Genomic DNA, 18928 nt, shown 5'->3' on the forward strand with positions numbered 1-18928 from the left:
ACTTGGCTCTAGATGGGATCCCAGGTGTCCACGGGGATTTTACCAGCTAGGTCCTTGCACAGCAGAGGAGAGGGTACCTGAACTGTCCTTGCCCCACTATCACACTGATAATTATCTCGAATATCATCATAAAATCTTCGTCCAGCGACGGATGGAGATAGAGACAGAGACCCTCATCAGAGCAACAGACTGAGCTCCCAAGGTTCAGTTGAAGGGCAGAAGGAGGCAAAAGATGACCAAGGAAGTCAGGACCGTGGGGGGTTGGTCCACGAACTGAGGCAATGTGCCTTCTCTAATGGGAGATCATCAAATCTAGCTGGACCAGGTCTGAACGAGCATGTGATCAAACTGGACTCTGATTGTGGCTGACAATGGAGGCTGACTGAGAAGCCATTGATAAAGGCACTGGGATTTGTTTTTATGGCATGTTCTGATTTTTTGGGACCCTAGTCTATATGGATGCACAGCTACCTAGGTCTGGATGTAGGGGTGGGCCTTGGACTTCCCACTGGGCAGGATTCTTTGCCCTCTCTCAAGCAGGAAAAGGGAGGAAAGAGGGAGAGTGGGGGAGTGGGAGGGGATTGGGAGGAGGGAAGGAAGTATAAATATTTGAATGGAAAAATAAAAATAAAAAAATTTAAATAAAAAGGAAAAAAAGATAGGTTGTAGAGTTTCTAACAAGTATTGAGTTTTAGATGCTCTAATTTTTACCCACTGAAAGATGCTGTGAGGGATTGTTTGTACAAAGTTAACTGATGTGTAAACTGTCACACTCAATATGGGCAACATTAATTAGTGTGCTTTGATAAAAACAGCACTATTAAGTACCTGCTTGCCATGTATGATTTTGTGGTATATCTGTAATATGCTTGACGCTGTAATATGCACGAAGTTTCATTTTACTAGAGACGTATGCTGGCATATCATCAATCTTAATTTGTACAGGTATCCCCATGATGGCCATAACTAATAGTAAATGTTTAATTACAGAATCAGACTAAAAAAAACTTAAAAGAAACGTGCTTCTTTCACAGAAACCTTTGTGTGTTTCTTTGAAAGAAAATCACGATTCTATGAAGAATCTAATACATTCTGATAAAAAAAAGTGCAGATTCTTCTAAAGTACAGCACATAGATACTAGGAAAACACTTTTTTTACTACTAAAAATGCTTTAAAAGTTTAAAGAATCGATTATGTTTAGAGAGAAATGCATATGAATTTCAAAACAAATCTTATAAATGTACAAACAGTGCATAGAAAAGTTAAAAGAAATATGTTCCTTTCACAGAATGCTTCATGGATTTCTTTGCATATAATTCATAATTCTATTAAGATAAAGGTGTACTGATTCTTTATAAATCTACTGATTCTTTCAAATTGCAGCATATAGTTACTAGGTGAACACTCCTTACACAACTAACTATTCTTTGAAGAGTTTAAAGAAACTTGTTTCTCTTTAAAGAGAAATGCATATGCATATCTGAAGAAATCTTATAAAAGTGCTAACAGTGCATATAGAAGTTAAAAGAAACTTCCTTCTTTCACAGAAATTTTCATGCAATTTCTTTGAGACAAACTCAAGATTCTATTAAAAAAACTAAATACACTGATAAAAATGTGTTGATTCTTTCAAATTTCAGCATGTACTAACAAGGAGAACACTCCTTATACTACTAACAATGCTTTCAACAATTTAAGAAACTTTTGTTATTTGCAGATGGTATGATAGTGAACATTAGTGACCCCCAAATCTCTACCAAAGAACTCTTACAACTGATAAATAACATCAGTGAAGTGGCAGGTTACAAGATCAACTCAAAAAAAAAAAATCAGTAGCCCTTCTATACACAAAAGATAGAGAAGCAGAGAGGGAATTCAGAGAAACTTCACCTTTTATGATAGCCACAAATTGCATAAAGTATCTTTGGATAACTCTAACCAAGGAAGTGAAAGATCTATTTGACAAGAACTTTAAGTCTTTGAAGAAACAAATTGAAGAAGACACCAGAAAATGGAAAGACCTCCCATGTTCTTGGATGGGTAGGATCAACATAGTAAAAATAGCAATCTATAAATTCAACGCAATCCCCATTAAAATCCCAACAAAATTCTTCACAGACCTTGAGAGAACAATAACCAACTTTATATGGAAAAACAAAAACCCAGGATAGCCAAAACAATCTTATACAATAAAGGAACTTCTAGAGGCATTGTCATCCCTGACTTCAAGCTTTATTACAGTAACGAAAAGAACTTGGTATTGGAATAAAAACAGAGAAGTTGACTAATGGAATTAAATAGAAGACCCAGATATTAACCCACAAACCTATGAACACCTGATTTTCGATAAAGGAGCTAAAAGTATACAATGGAAGAAAGAGAGCATCTTCAACAAATGGTGCTGGCATAACTGGATGTCAACCTGTAGAAGAATGAAAATAGATCCATATCTATCACCATGCACAAAACTCAATCCAAATGGATTAAAGACCTCAATATCAATCTGAACACACTGAACCTGACAGAAAAGAAAGTGGGAAGTACTCTACAACATCTGGGCACAGGAGACCACTTGCTACATATAACCCCAGTAGCACAGACAATAAGGGCAACATTGAATAAATGGGACCTCCTGAAACTGAGAAACTTCTGTAAAGCAAAGGACACTGTCATTAAGACAAAAAGGCAACCCACTGACTGGAAGAAGATCTTCATCAACCCCACAACAGACAAAGGTATGATCTCGAAAATATAATAAGAACTCAAGAAACTAGGCTTTAAAATGTTAATCAACCGAATTAAAATATGGGGTACTGAACTGAACAGAGAATTCTCAACAGAAAAAGTTCAAATGACTAAAAGACACTTAAGGCCATGTTCAACCTCTTTAATGATCAGGGAAATGCAAATCAAAACAACTTTGAGACCATCTTACACCTGTCAGAATGGCTAAAATCAAAAACACCAATGATAGCCTTTGCTGAAGAGGATGTGGAGTAAGGAGAACACTCATCTATTGCTGGTGGGAATGTGAACTTGTGTAACCACTTTGGAAATCAGTGTGGCAGTTTCTCAGGAAATTTGGGATCAACCTACCCCAGGACCCAGCAATATCACTCTTGGGAATATACCCAAGAGATGCCCAATCATACTACAAAAGCATTTGTTCAACTATGTTCATAGCAGCATTATTTGTAATAGCCAGAACCTGGAAACAACCTAGATGCCCCTCAATGGAAGAATGGATGAAGAAAGTATGGAATATATACATGTTCGAGTACTACTCAGCAGTAAAAAGCAATGACATCTTGAATTTTGCATGCAAATGAATGGAAATAGAAAACACTATCCTGAGTGAGGTAACCCAGACCCAAAAAGATGAATATGGTATGTACTCACTCATTAGTGGATTCTAGCCATAAATAAAGGACATTGAGCCTATAATTTGTGATACTAGAGAAGCTAAATAGGAAGGTGAACCCAAAGAAAAACTTGTAGTTATCCTGCTGGATATTGGAACTAGACAAGAATGCCAGGCAAAAATTGAGAGCTTGTGGGTAGGAGTGGGGTGGGGGTAAGAGGAGATGGGGAGAGAAAAGTGAGAAGGGGAGGATGGGGAGAGCTTGAGTGAATGGGATGGTTGGGATGGAGGAAGAATAGATATGGAAACATTGAAGTATATATCTTAATTAAAGGAGCCATTTTAGGCTTGTCAAGAGACTGGACTCTAGAGGGGTTCCCAGGTTCCAAGGAGATGTCCCCAGCTTGTTCTTTGAGCAGCTGAGGAGAGGGTGCCTGAACTGGCCTTATCCTATAGCCACACTGATGAATATCTTGATAGAACCTTCATCTGGCGATGGATGGAGAATGAGACAGAGACCCATATTGGAACACTGGACTGAGCTCTCAAAGTCCAAATGAGGAGCAGAAGGAGAGAGAACATGAGCAAGGAAGTCAGCACCACGAGGGGTGTGCCCACCTACTGAGACGGTGGGGCTTATCTAATGGGAACTCATCAAGGCCAGCTGGACTAGGATTGATTGATCATGTGATCAAACTGGACTCTCTGAACGTGGCTGACAAGGAGGCCTGACTGAGAAGCCAAGGACGGTGGCACTGGGTTTTGATCCTATGGCATGTACTGGCTTTGTGGGAACCTAGTCTGTTTGGATGCTCACCTTCCTAGACCTTGATGGAGGGGGGAGGACCTTGGACTTCCCACAGGGCAGGGAACCCTGACTACTCTTTGGTCTGGAGAGGGACGGGGAGGGGGAATGGTGCAAGAGGGAGGAAAATGGGAGGAGGGGAGGAGGGAAAAATTTGTAATAATAATATAATAAATATATAAATAAATAAAAAATGAGCTAATTCTTTCTAATTACAGCATATATTTCCTACTAGAACATATGTATTACTACTAACAAACATTTGAAAAGTTTAAAGAAACTTAATTCTCTTGAAAGAGAATTTCTCCAGAATTTTTATATGTGTGTAACAGTGCATAGAATGGTCTTTAAAAACATGGTTCTTTCATAGAAAACTTTATGTGCTTATTTGAGACAAACTCATGATTCTTAGAAAAGCAAAATACACTTGTAAAACAATCTGCTGTTTCCTCGAAAATATAGAAAACCATCCTTATTCTACTAACAAGGCTTTAAACAATTAAAAGAAACATGTTACTCTTTAGAGAGAAGCATATATGAATTTCTCAAGAAATCTAATAAATATACTAACATTGCATATAAAAGTGAACAGAAATGTATTCTTTCACAGAAATCTTCATGCATAATTTGAGGAAAATTAATGATTATATGAAGAAGTTAATAACCCTGAATGTAACCATAAACCTTAAACAATACCTAACCCTAAGGCTAACCCTAACCTTAAAACCATTACTAAACATAACATTAATCCTAAACCTAAACCCTAACCCTAACTGTAAAGCCTAAACCAAAACCTAACCCTAATCCTAACACTAAACCTAACACTAACCCTAAACCTAATACTAATCCATAAACCCTGACAGTACCCTAACTCGAAACCTAACACTAATATAAACACTAACTCTAGCCCTAAACCCTAAACCTAACCCTAAACACTAACCCTAACCCTGATGATAACCCTAACACTAACCTTCAAATTTCAACACTCAACCCTAAATGTAACCCTATCCCTACCTTAACCATGACCACTCCAACCCTATCCCTAACCCTAACACTAACCCTAATCATAATTTAACACTAGCTACTCGATCTGTAACCCTGATTTTATAATTCATTTAGAGATACTAGAGAGTCTTACTTCACATTAAGTTAATGTGAACTTAATTTTAGTACTAGTAAAGAACAGCAGCTTTAATTGTAAATAAAATGATTATGGTATGGTCTAAGAAATACTTTAGAAAGAAATATGTGTTAACTGCCCATCAAATTTCAGCTTGGCTGAAAACTATTTTACTTCCCACAATTTTTTCATATTTAATTTTATAGTTGGGGAAAATGCAATTTTATTTACTTTCCTTAATATTATCAGAGTTCTAGAAATTAAGCAATAGTTTTTAACTCACAGGCCATTATACCATTGCTTTGTTAGTTCTGTGCCAATAGGATCATCCAGGAATTTTCAGGCAGAAGGACATCAGCTCTTAATCAATGGTTAGCCCCCTTTTAATTTACTTTGTTTATCACTCAGACATGTAATATATTTTTCAGTAGTGAGAATTAGAATGACTAGGAAAAGAAATAGTTCTTTTTTCACTAGGTAAAGCTACATTGCCATCATGTTAGGGGTGGCTGACATTCCCTATAATATTTCCAGAAAAATTTTATATTTTCTAAAACTTGGCAAGTCATCTCTGACTGTATACTTTGTTAAGGAAAGAGAAGCACAATGAATATTATGGGTTACAGAATGGTATTGCTTTAGGCAAGAAGATGTAAGGGCAATTTGCATAATGTTAATTTTGAGAGACTATAGTTTTTGATCAAACAAAAACTAGAGGTCTATAACCTAAAGAATCAGATCCACTCATGTCAAGAGACATTTTCTCACAATCTCAATTGAAGAATAAAAATCTGATTAGAGTTGTGGAGTAGAATAGATGTAGCTATGCAATTGGTGGATAACATCTTCTCAGGTCTAGGAGCAGTGGGGATTAAATCTTATTATTTTCCTGTAGATGTGTAACTACAGTACCATTGTAGGGATAGTCAGTTTTTGTTTTGTTTAGTTTTGATTTTTACCAAGTAAATGCATCAACAGTTGTATTGAAGAACAATGATCCTCAGATGCTATGGGTTTTTTCCAGAAGAGATGAGAAGTACTCTACAGATGGGGGATGAATTATATGTTGGCATTAGAAAGATGGTGATGATCTCAATAATAATCCTTGAGTGTTTCTTGTTCATGTTCTGCATACAGTTAGAAGTTCCCTCTAATCTATGATGCAAGATAGTCTAAAGACCTAAGGCCCAGTTCTACCCTGGCTAATGAGCTATGCTATTATCTTCAATTTTATTTAATAAAAGCAACATTGTGTTTAGATTGAACATAATGCTTAATTCCCAATTAAGTGTCTATAAACTATTTCTTACCAATATTAATAAAGAATATAGTTAGCAATACACTGGGAGAGAGGAATGGTGCACATTGTTTATAACTAACAAACTTAAACATAGTGTATATATCATTCATTTTGTAAAAAGAACATAATAATAAGCCAAGACCTGTCACGCTTTTTCATGTTAAATATACATTCTATTTTTTTTTTAATTAAGAATTAGTGCATGGGGAGAGATGACACAGTGCTTAAAAGTGCTTGCTTCTCTTAACCAGGTTTTTAAATGGTGGCTTTCAATTAACTATTATTTATGATCCAGTGGATCAAGAGCTCTCTTCTGGTCTTCATGTGCACCTGCACTTATGTGAACATTTAAATGCAAACATGTAATTAAGATACAGGTGAGGGGAAAGAGAAGATAACAGTGTTTATTTTGTATGACTTAAATTTGTTTCTTAGCAACTATGTTACGTATCTCACAGTTGGGTGTATATCTAAGGGGATCAACTATATTCTAACTTTCCTGAGGAAACCACGATTATACATGAAATGCACATAAATATAGATTTAAAAACCTATTTTATAAAATAGTAGAATTAATCAAATATCATTGGTAACTGGTAAAAAAGGAAAATAAGATGTCATTGTTTAGGGAAATACTCTTTATTAAAACAATATTTTGGGAGGTACTATAAGGCATTAAGTCAGAACTTTTTTCTAACTTCTGATATATTTGTTCAGCAGGTTTGAACACATTGATGTAATCAGTGCACTACAAAATAAAAACCCTTTTCACTGAAATAATCATTATGATGGAAAGTAGCAATGTGGTTGGATGTTTCACAAGTCTAGAGGACTTGGAATTTTCTACCCAAGGAATGAGTGCCTGATCTAAGGGATAGCCCGACTTTGCTGTTGAGGACAAGATCCAGGAAAAGTGTGGAGCAACTATGGTAGCTAGACTCTTGAGACTAGTGAAGCCTATTTGTCTCCATTTGCGATTTCCATATAGTGATCTGCATATAACAGCACTTCCAGGACTCATTGACTCCTGTAAAGTAAAAGACAGGTAAGTTGATACGCAAAGTGATTATTTACTCTTAGACTTTTTAAATAGTAATAGAAATGTTCATAAAGTTGGTATGTTCAATTTTGATTCAGAAAAGAATATTTTTTCTAAAATGTATGCAAAATCAGAACAGACAAAGTATTTGAGTCTTCAACTACACTATTGCCCTTTTCAATAAAAGAAGTAGAAATGGATGGACTCAGAGAGCATTAAAGAAAGAAATATTGTTAACAGAAATATAGATCTCTTATATTTATAACTTCTGTTTTCTGGTAGATAAAAAAGTAATATAAAGCTTTTATGCTTACCAGGCTTATTACAGGAACATTGGCTTGTGCATTGTAGCAAACCGTAGAACTTCCTATGTCTGGATAGAGATAGGCACATTTGGATGCTCCCATCACTTGTATCTGTAACATATCTAGATTTTCAAATATATATCCTAGGAAAATAGATGAAGAATAAAAATCTCATGCATGTAAACATTCATGAAGCAACAAACTTTGAAATAAAAGTGCAACATATTATTATGTAAGCCATTTTTACCTTGATATGCTGAAGAAACAATACCTTATTATCCATGCTTTCTTACAAAGACTACTACTATATACAAAAATATAAGTAAGTCTATAATTTGCATAGGTTGATTGCATAAACTATTGTAATTACAGTTCTTCCTTAAGTGTAACATTAAAATCCAGGTATTTATTCAAAATAAAATTGATCCTCCCCTGACAAATGAAAGAATTTGTGCACTAACCTTGTTTAAGAATTTGGGGTCCAGAAAGCCAGCATTCTGAAGTGTTCAAATCCTTTATGCTTCCTAAAGGTGCCATTATATGAATAGAACTCTGGCCTTCTCGAAGAAGCACCAGAGCAAGGTCATTTCTTGCAGCCTGACTCACTAACCGGAATCTTTCGTGCAGTAAAATAGTAGTCACCTTAGCAACTCTCAGAGATTTTCTGGGATGTCTAAGGCCCAATATCACAAGAGTGTTTTCAGGATTCCTATATGGTAGGTAGAAATTTATTAAGATGAATTCTGTATAAAAATTACACCTTTAGAAACAGTATCTCTTGATTTTGTGTTCATTTCCTTTTTTGGAGAGAGAGAGAGAGAGAGAGAGAGAGAGAGAGAGAGAGAGAGAGAGAGAGAGAGAGAGAAAGAAAGAGAGAGAGAGAGAGAGAGAAAGAGAACCCTACAAAGGAAGTGAGGGTATATATGGAATCATTCATTAGAAGTATTAAAATACATAAAATTCAACTGACATACTGAGATAATTTTCTGTTGTCACAGAAGCAAGGTAGCATGAGAACAAGAGAAATGGACAAAAAATCTAGAGGCTAATTTTTTCAAAAGAAAGACCCAACATACTTGAGGAGATACAAAATATTGTAGGAGAAAAGATGTGTCATAAACTTACATGTTTCTCACACAGTGGGCAGCAGTAAGAACCCAGTAGCTACTAATAATGGAGCCACTGCAAATCTGATTCCCACAACTGAAGATTATAGCTTGCCATGGCATAGCATATTGCACAGAAATATGATCTGCTAAAGCTACATAGAGAAGGAAATATAAAATAAGGAGAGGTTAAATTTGGTGGAAATGTTAGTTGGACATCTTTTTAAAGATTTTAATTTCATATGTCTCTTCTCAAACAACTAGCTTTGCAAAATTTGTTTTTTAAATGAGAGTTTACTTAATCTTTAGATAGAAAGATTTTTTTCCTTAAAAAGGGAATATCTTCTTATATTTCCTACTTCCCTGTTTAAGCAAATATTAGAAACCATTTTATGTTATCTTACAACTCCTGTTTCTATTTTATTTTATTCCTTTGTAGGAAATAAAAATGTTTAGTTTTATAGCATTCTATAAAATTAAAGGACATGTTGGAAAGAAGACCGTTAAATACAAATATTAATGGAGCCAGATATCTTAAAATTGTAATTTAATAGCAAATATATTATTAAGCAAGAAATGCATGCATGATGATACCAATGCCCTTGTTTATTAGAATTTTAGCCACAGAAATTTTTCTATGCCCAATTAATAGAGATTAATAGAAAATGGTGAAGATAATTTATGTCATAAAACACCACACAAGTGATGACAAAACTGGTAGCATAACTATCATCTCTAGTTTATATTTGAATAAATATAGGAAAAATTGTAAGTGTTATATTTCAACAAATAAATAACTTCATTTGTGTTTTAAAAATATTCAATATAAATAAGGAAACATATTCATATCAAATGTTATACTGGGTCTTGATTCTATGCAGCACTGGTGTATATTCTACTTTAAGCAAGTAATATTAAATTGTCATTTATGAAGCTGTGATATATTTCAGAAAAATGAAGGAGAAAAGATGACAATCACAAACAGAATTACAGAGTTGTGTGCTTAGAACCTATGAAGTCAATATTCCCTATCAGTTAAGCCACAGTATCTAAATTGAAAATGATTCTACCCTCTAAATAGGTAATTTGTATACTAATTAAAAACTCTGCTAGATATTAAATTGTCAAGGTATGTGTTGCTCATTACCTTGTAAAATGTAAGAAAGAGCCGGGCAGTGGTGGCGCATGCCTTTAATCCCAGCACTTGGGAGGCAGAGGCAGAGGCAGGCGGATCTCTGTGAGTTCCAGACCAGCCTGGTCTACAAGAGCTAGTTCCAGGACAGGCTCCAAAACCACAGAGAAACCCTGTCTCGAAAAACCAAAGTAAATGAAAAAAAATAAATAAATATATAAATAAAATGTAAGAAAGTATTTAATGTTCTGGGTCTCAGAGTGGTCAATTATTATAATAATATAAACTATATTCAACACCATAAGTATTTTACAGTAACATTAGAATAGCAGAACAGTGCATTAGATATAAACTGCCCATGCAAAGACCAAAGAAATCTTGAATCTGCAGATATTAGAAAAATAATAAAATTTTCAGAGACAGAAATTTTGTTTACCCCCTTTAAATCTCTATTTTTCAATTTCATACTGGATCCCATACAACAATACACTTTGATCTTACCTTGAGGCTGTGGCAGAGAGATGAAGTGTGGATGAACAGCAGCAGATGATGATGTAAAAGCTGAATCTTTCCTACTGGTAGAGACTGACAGGGAGTTGAAAGGAGATGTAATCACAGGTCTTTCAGGAGACCAGGGTGCACGACTGGGCTGTGTAACTCTCTGGAGCCAGAATACGAAGGGGCTAACTTGACTGAAGACATAGGGCTTTGTGCAATGTTCATCAAAGTCAATTAAAATTCCCACCTGCATCCATATGTCTTTTTGTTTTAGATGACATACCAAAGGTGCCCCAAGATCACCCTACAAAAAATTTGAGAATAAAACATTAGTTGACAAACTGAAAGATGATAATAGATAACATTTACTTTAAAAATGGTATTTCTTATGTCTTTATAGTACATTCCTCTATTTTTCACCTTACAGCCAAATTCCCCCATAGCCTTCTTGGCCTTTACACAGAAAGTGAATTCATTCAGTTGAGGCCAAAATTTAGCACAGGTGCTGACTTGCATGATGCTGAGGTGCCTTTTTTGCAAGATCCCAGGACTTCCTAATAAAAATAAGAGAGAATATTTTTTTGTTTGGAGGTTATTGTGATACAGAGAAATTAAAAATATATATGAAATATAAAAAGATAAAACCTCAATTGATAAAAAGAAAATTCTGTGATCATATTCCACTCTCTTTATCATTACTACTTACCTCTCATGAGGGACCAGCTCGGTAACCAGCAGTCATATAGTTGTATGTGTCTTTCTTGTTCTTGACTTTCTTCCAGGCAAATAGGAAACACCAAAGATTGAAAATGTATTGGCTCCTTCAGGAAGATTAGTCCTGGTCCTAAAGGTCCCCTGGGACTTATGTATGGCACAGAACGCTGGATACCTACAGTTTCACCTTGTGTAGGATCCTGAAGATCAACCAGACCCACTTGGACTAAAGCCAGAGATTCTGACCGTTTTCTGGAGGAAAATTTATCAAGAGCTTTATTATTATTACTTTTCATTGAAAAGTAACCTAGATGTTACATTGATTACACGAAATTGCATGTGTACACTAAAATATTGTTTTCAAACCCCGTATCTTTGGTTTTAGAGATATTTCAGTTTTATATAGATTCAGTTCATTCCAGTCATTTATATTAGCATTAAACATATACCATAACCCATACAAGACAAGTAGTCACAATCCTCCTGTCTCAGTTTTGATTATTTGGTTTTAGAGGATTGCAAACTTGAGCCAAGAGGATGAAACCTGGTTATAATTATTATATTCTGGATTAGAAACATAAGACTTTGCTGATCATAAAGAATGGAGAGGCTCTGTACACATGAACATATTTAGAATCTAAAGATAACTATTACAATGAAGCAATAAATTATTGTATTAATATTTTCAGGACTTAAAAACGTTGTACTAATTGAAAATTAAAAATTAAATACAACGAATTTATGTGACTTTTGCTTGACTGTAAAGCCAAGAAAGTCATAAATGGAAACAATACAAAATTGAAAGTCTCTAATATTTTATTTGAAATTAGCACCTACCACAATTTTATACAATTAATAATATAAAATTATGATAATTTTCACAACTTCTAGATATATTTATGAGAATATTGAAAGTATCCTGATAAAATAAAGAGTAATCTTATAAAAGCATAAGGTAAAAATATAAGGGAGAATGCAATAAGCTTCATAACCAAAGTCAAAAATTGTTCTCATCTATCCAGAGGGAATGCTTTCATATGAGATAAGAAAACTGATCACAGTTATAGTAAGGGAACAGAGCAAGGTTGAATTAGGAAACCATGAATACTGAAGAAATTATATTTTAAAAGAACATATTTATCAGCATTCTCAAATTTACATCAACGTGTGATATATCTTAATTTTTGAAGTGTCTTGTGAGACTTACATAAAATTGGCACACCGGGCAGAAGTGAGCACCCACATTTCATTGAGAATAGAACCAGCACAGAAGTGGGAGTAAGAGAGCTGCACAGAAACCATCCATGGGAATTCACCTATTTCAGCTTCCCAACAGTCGGGACAGTGGGGAACAAGGCCAGGGCGTATACCACATTCTAGAGAGTACAATCATATTGGTAGAATTAGTGTTTTCTTCTGTTAGAATATTCTTACTTTTTATATTCATAGTTAAGAAAAGAATGTCTGGGCATTTGACACCTTTAACTTTGATTAAATATGAGTATATATGTGACTAAATTATTACAAATTTCATTATATGAAGACAGAATATCATTGTACATTCAATAAAAATGTCAATTACGCTTATTAATTCCTCAAGTGGAATCATAACTCATTGATAAGCAGTGTGTAGTTTTGAAACACTATTATACTTTCATGCCAAAATTGGTGGTTACATATCTCTTTTATTGGAATTGAGGCCTTCTTAAAATGAGGGAAACCGCCGGGTGGTGGTGGCGCACCCCTTTAATCCCAGCACTCGGGAGGCAGAGGCAAGCGGATCTCTGTGAGTTCGAGACCAGCCTGGTCTACAAGAGCTAGTTCCAGGACAGGCTCCAAAACCATAGAGAAATCCTGTCTTGAAAAATCCAAAAAAAAAAAAAAATGAGGGAAACCACACCTGGTTTTAAAAATTGACCTAATTAACCATATTCAGTGCTAGTGAAGTCATGGTTGTTAGGAAAAAGCTCACTAATTTACTAAACCACTACAGTCCTTTCCAAAAGTTTTATCAAGATTTGTTTTTACACTCACAGTCAGTTATAGTTTTCACCCCCAGAAACAAAAGTACTCTTTGAAAACAAACAGAGACTAGTGTAAGAAGTCTGTGTGAATTACAGTGTTGAAGAAATTATGATTCTTGGAACTCAGAAAATGTTTGCTTAGTCCAGATGAAGAGACTGTGATCTAAAGTTAATAATTTCAACAAGCTATAACTTGCCTGTGGTGTCATGAGAAACAACAGCTGTCTTGTAGAGCCACAGTTTTTGGAGATTATCATTCCATATCATACTCAGGTGACATTCAGGCAAGGACATATTGAGTTTTGTTTGCCTAGTTGATAATGGTTCCAGTGGACCATTATCTTGAGGATCAGATTGAGGTGGCAATATTGGGGTAGGTTCTTCACTTAAAAGCATTTCTGGAAAAGCAAGGACACATACAGTTTAGGATGAATAATGGTGTATTATATAATATTGAGGACCATAACCACTGCAGTAAATATCAGAAGAGTTTGAGGGAAGGAAAATAGTATACCCTAGGCAGAAAGAGAAGATGAAAAATATTAAAACAAATAAAAAGTGAATGAAGTGAAGTCTGTGAATACAGGTACTGGGAGATGGGACAATATAGTAAATAAAAATAAAATGTCTAGAAAGAGACAGCTAAGAGAGGCATATAAAATTTCAATTCTTCCTTGTATAGATAATTTTTTAATTGCTATCAAATCTCTAACAACCAGTTTTTTCTGGAACAGTCTGTCTATAAATATAAGATTAGTGAGCTTGTTAGGTTGAGGAGAATTGCTTTTCTTTCTGTTTTGCATAGAAGCTATCTGTGTTAGTAAAGTGAAACTTACCTGAAGTTATACAGACAATAAGCACACAAGTTCATAGCAAATTCCAAATGACTGATTATGTTTCCTCCACCTATCTCAATTACAGGAAAGAAAATAATAATGATCCTCTCTCAAATTTAAAGTGTGTGCTGGATCTTAACATTTCTGTTTCAGGCTTGACACAGATTCTAATGTTATTAAGTTTTTGATTCAATTTGTGGTGTTTCTTGTTTTAGATGTGTTACTAAATGTAAGTATTCCACTTTCAAGTAGAATAGATAGTTTTACTATTTGAGACAGAAACTGTGACTTCAATATGACTGAATTTTTTTCAAATTGATCCCAGTGTCTAGCATATTTGGTATTAAGATATATATGTGTGTGTGTGTGTGTGTGTACATATATATATACATATATACATTTACCCACACATATGACAGCAACTTAACTGTGTATTTAAAAAATAAAAATATGTAATTATTAAAAAGCTTGTGATAATCTAAGTATAAATCTGAAATGAAGTTAGACCCCAAACATTTAACTGGTTCTATGGACCCTGACCTAGATATCTGGTTCTTATGGTATATTCCAAGGTGATTTGTAGTAGCACCTTCCTTTCTCCAGTGCTCAACTATGTGACTGCATGATGAGTCCCGATTCACTCTTTGAGAAGCACATAGAATCCAGGAAATAGTGGTATTACCTTGAATCTTAAATGACGGTGAAATTGTAAAAACTGCAGTCAGGACATCTGGTTTTACTATTTCTTCTGCAGTTAGATTCCAAATTTGGGCTGTCATCGGTGGAGATTTGTTCCATAATCTAAATAAATCTATTTGAGTCTGTAATGAGTATGATATTACTCTATGAGAATAAATCCGGGAAAAGATATCTAGAGTTTCAGTAGAATCTTTATGCTGAATCCATGAGTAAATTATGCCAACATTCTGATGTACTAAAGACTGTATATTTTCCCATTCCACTTGTGACAATAGCTTATCAAAATCAGTTTGAGTCAGTTTCCTCAGTGTGGAATCTATTACAGTCTGTAATGAGTCTGATATCACTGTGTCAGAATGAGTCCAGGATATGATTTCTAGAGATTCAGCTGAAGCTTTATATTGAATGCTAGGGTTGATACCAACATTAGGCTGTGCCAAAGATTGTTTAGCTTTATATTCCACTTGTGACCACTGCCTGATAGCATCAGTTTGGTTCTGGGACCAAAAATCTACTTGAGTCTGTATTGAGTCTGATATCATTGTGTCAGAATGAGTCCAGGATATGATTTCTAGAGATTCAGCTGAAGCTTTATATTGAATGCTAGGGTTGAAAATACCAAGATTAGGCTGTGCCAAAGATTGTTTACCTTTATATTCCACTTGTGACCACTGCCTGATAGCATCAATTTGGTTCTGGGACCAAATATATATTTGAGTCTGTATTGAGTCTGCTATCACTGTATCAGAATAAGTCCAGGGAACAACTTCTAGAGTTTCAGAAGGATCTTTATGTTGAATCCAAAGGTTTATTATACCAATATCAGGCCTTGTCAAAGATTGTTTAGCTTTATATTCCACTTGTGACAACTGCCTGATTGCATCCCTTTGAGTCAATGACCAAAGTGTGTCATCTACATCAGTCTGCAATGAATTTGATAGCACTATATCAGAATGAGTCCAGGGAATGGTTTCCAGAGTTTCAGTAGGAGCTTTATGCTAAATCCAAGGTTTGATTCTACCAAAATTATGCTGTAACAAATATTGTGTAGATTTGTATTCCGTTTGTGACCATAGCATATTTTCATCACTTTTAGGCAATGTCCAAAGTGTGACATCTTCAGGCCATCTCCTAACCACTGGTAGAGATTCAGGTTGGATCCAAGGTATAATTTCACCAGATTTAGAATAGGTCAAAATTATTTGAGATGTATTTGTTTCAACATTGTATCCAGTTTTCACTACTTTTGTTTCAAGTCTATTCCATGGGTGAACTATTATTTGCCATTCTTTCTGGATCCAGGGGTTAATAATTTCAGGCTCAAGTTTAATTCTTTGACTTAAACTATTTGGAATTGTGAACCAATATGAGATAACATTAGTGTCATAAATGTTTAAGGATGTTTCTGGTTCTATTTCAGCTTGTGATGCTAGAATATCAGAGACGGGCACAGTCCAAAGTCCAATTTCTTGATATTCAGTCTGGGTCAATACTATTATTGTATTAGTTATCGAATGGAACCAGGTATGGTCTGTGCTAGCTTCTGCATGGAACCATGGTCTTACTGTATTATTTTTAGGAACATTCCCAAGTCTTACATTTTCTGTTACAAACTGGGTCCTGCCATTAAACAGTACAGTTGCAGAATTCATCCATGATTTTATACACATTTTTTGTTGGACCAAGGATTCTACTGTGCTAATTATTAATGAAGTATAGATAGTGATTGTTTGATAATATGGCTGTACCCAAGGTCTTTTTCTTTCAACATTAGTTTCAAACCAGCTTCCACCGATGTGATATTCAGTATGATACCTGAGAAAATCTGCTGGAGGAACAGGCACTCTCCAAGATGAGAGTGATCTTAGTTCAGAAAAAGACCATGTATTTCTGTCTACAGTTTCTGTAGAGGCCAAAGGAACCAATGTCTGTACAGTTTGACTTGAGTGTTCGGTAGCATAAGGTTGAGTTTGCATTGAAATCCTGAAAATATTGATAGTAGACACAGTTAAAACATTTTCCCCCTCAATTTCAGCCCCTGCTAAAATTGTGCTTTTATCAATACCATTGTGAATATAAAAATATACTGGTGTAAATTCAGTTGAGCTCAATGATGTCTTATTTTTTGTTACAATATCTGACCATATTTCACTTTTCAGAGACTCAGTTTGGGTCTGTGCAACAGTTGTGGATAGTATAACTGTAACATCTGTTTGTAGTAACAATTCATCTAGTCTCCATGCTGTAAATCTAGAGCTTACTTTTGGTTCCAAAAGATCTAAAGGAGATTCACTTTGGAAGTTCTGTTTTACTATTGAACTACTAGACAGTTTAAGTTTAGATTTTAGAAATTCATTATGGTTCCATGATATACATATATGATTATCAGACAATATGCAGGTTGAAATTACTCTTGAAATATTTGCCATGGCCCTTGGTATGATTGCATCAAAATTAGAGTGCATGGAAGTAATTTTTGATGAAAATAAAAAATTTTTCCAGGGTAAAACTGTAGAAAAAAGATCTTCTGTCAATAGCTTTTCTGATACAGATAAGCTATTGGTCAATGTTATGAGATTTTCAAACTCAGACTCTGTCCAGTGATTTTTTAAATGATTTTCATCCAATGCCAATGGTGTCAGTGTTTTAGAAAGAGAACTCATTGGTACAGTTGCATGTACGGGTCTGGGATGGGTCCAAATGATATGATTATATGAAGACAACATCAGTTTGTTTATTAGTGGATATCGAAGACCCACAGATTGTGTCCAGGGAACTACTGGTATATGCTCAGACTGTATCCAATTAATAGCAATTGAAGTTAGAGACACTGTCTCTGACTGTTCTAATGAAGATTCTTCCTGAATCCAATGAATGCCATTTGGAGTAGAACTGCCTATCCAGGTATCTTCTGTTGCAAATTCCTTCTGAATGAGTACCGAAGTCCTTTTTCTTGTTGATGGGTTAACTGATAGTGAAATTGGTTCCAGTACATGACTTTTGAAAGCATGGCCTCTCTCCACGTATTTGTTAGGAATGAGTCAGTCTCACTCCAAGACACTACTTTTGAATCTGTAACTTCTGCCAAGTGATATTCTGGTATGTATTGAATTTGGGTCCCAGGCATGAATTTGTATATTTTATCATTTATACATGGATATGTATATAGATATTCATTTTGTGTAAAATGTATGATGTTTGATAATTTAGCCTTATCCCAGTGATTTTTTCTTTTCTGGGGATCAGCTTGAGACCATCCTGTAACTAATTTTTGTGTCTGTAGCAAAGAATTAAATGTTGAATACACTGTGTATATGCACAATCTGACAGTTTCAGTTGCAGGCTGTAGCCAATGATTTTCTGATATTTCTTTTGTATTGAATGCTACATTTTTTTTCTGGATCCAACTTTCTATTAATAGATATTTAGGTTCTGTTATATATGTGACTTTATCAAATACATGTTGCATATCAACATTTATTGCTGTGAGTTCTCCTTGAGTCTGTGTTGTCAGTGTTGTGGCTACTAAATTTGCAAAATGATTTATGGCTGAGGATTGAGTTTGTATTCTCACTTTTACTACTTTAGCTATATATTCTTTTCTTGGAATAAAAGGTTTGGATACACCCTGTTGCCATCCCACAGCTGTGTCAGTTTCAGGGGCTGTCCAGGTCATTTTATCTGAAAATTCACTTGGGCCCCATTTTGTGACTATTTTATGGTGAGAATTTGTCTGGACATATTTTTTAAAATTCTTGGCTTCTCTCGATATCACTGTATCAGCTGCAGTCTCTGTCCATTGACTTAATAATGGATTTACTGCATGATCAAAAAGGATGATTTTATCAAATATAGCTGTTGGGAAGACATGAATTTCAAAAGACTTATCTGTTATCCATTGTGAGATAACATCTGTTGTAGATTTATTCCAGTATTTTAGTACCACAACTTCAGGAAATTTCCACAGTGTTTCTGTACCTCTCATATC

This window comes from Chionomys nivalis, chromosome X, assembly GCF_950005125.1.
Source record: "Chionomys nivalis chromosome X, mChiNiv1.1, whole genome shotgun sequence".
NCBI classification, from domain to species: Eukaryota; Metazoa; Chordata; class Mammalia; order Rodentia; family Cricetidae; genus Chionomys; species Chionomys nivalis.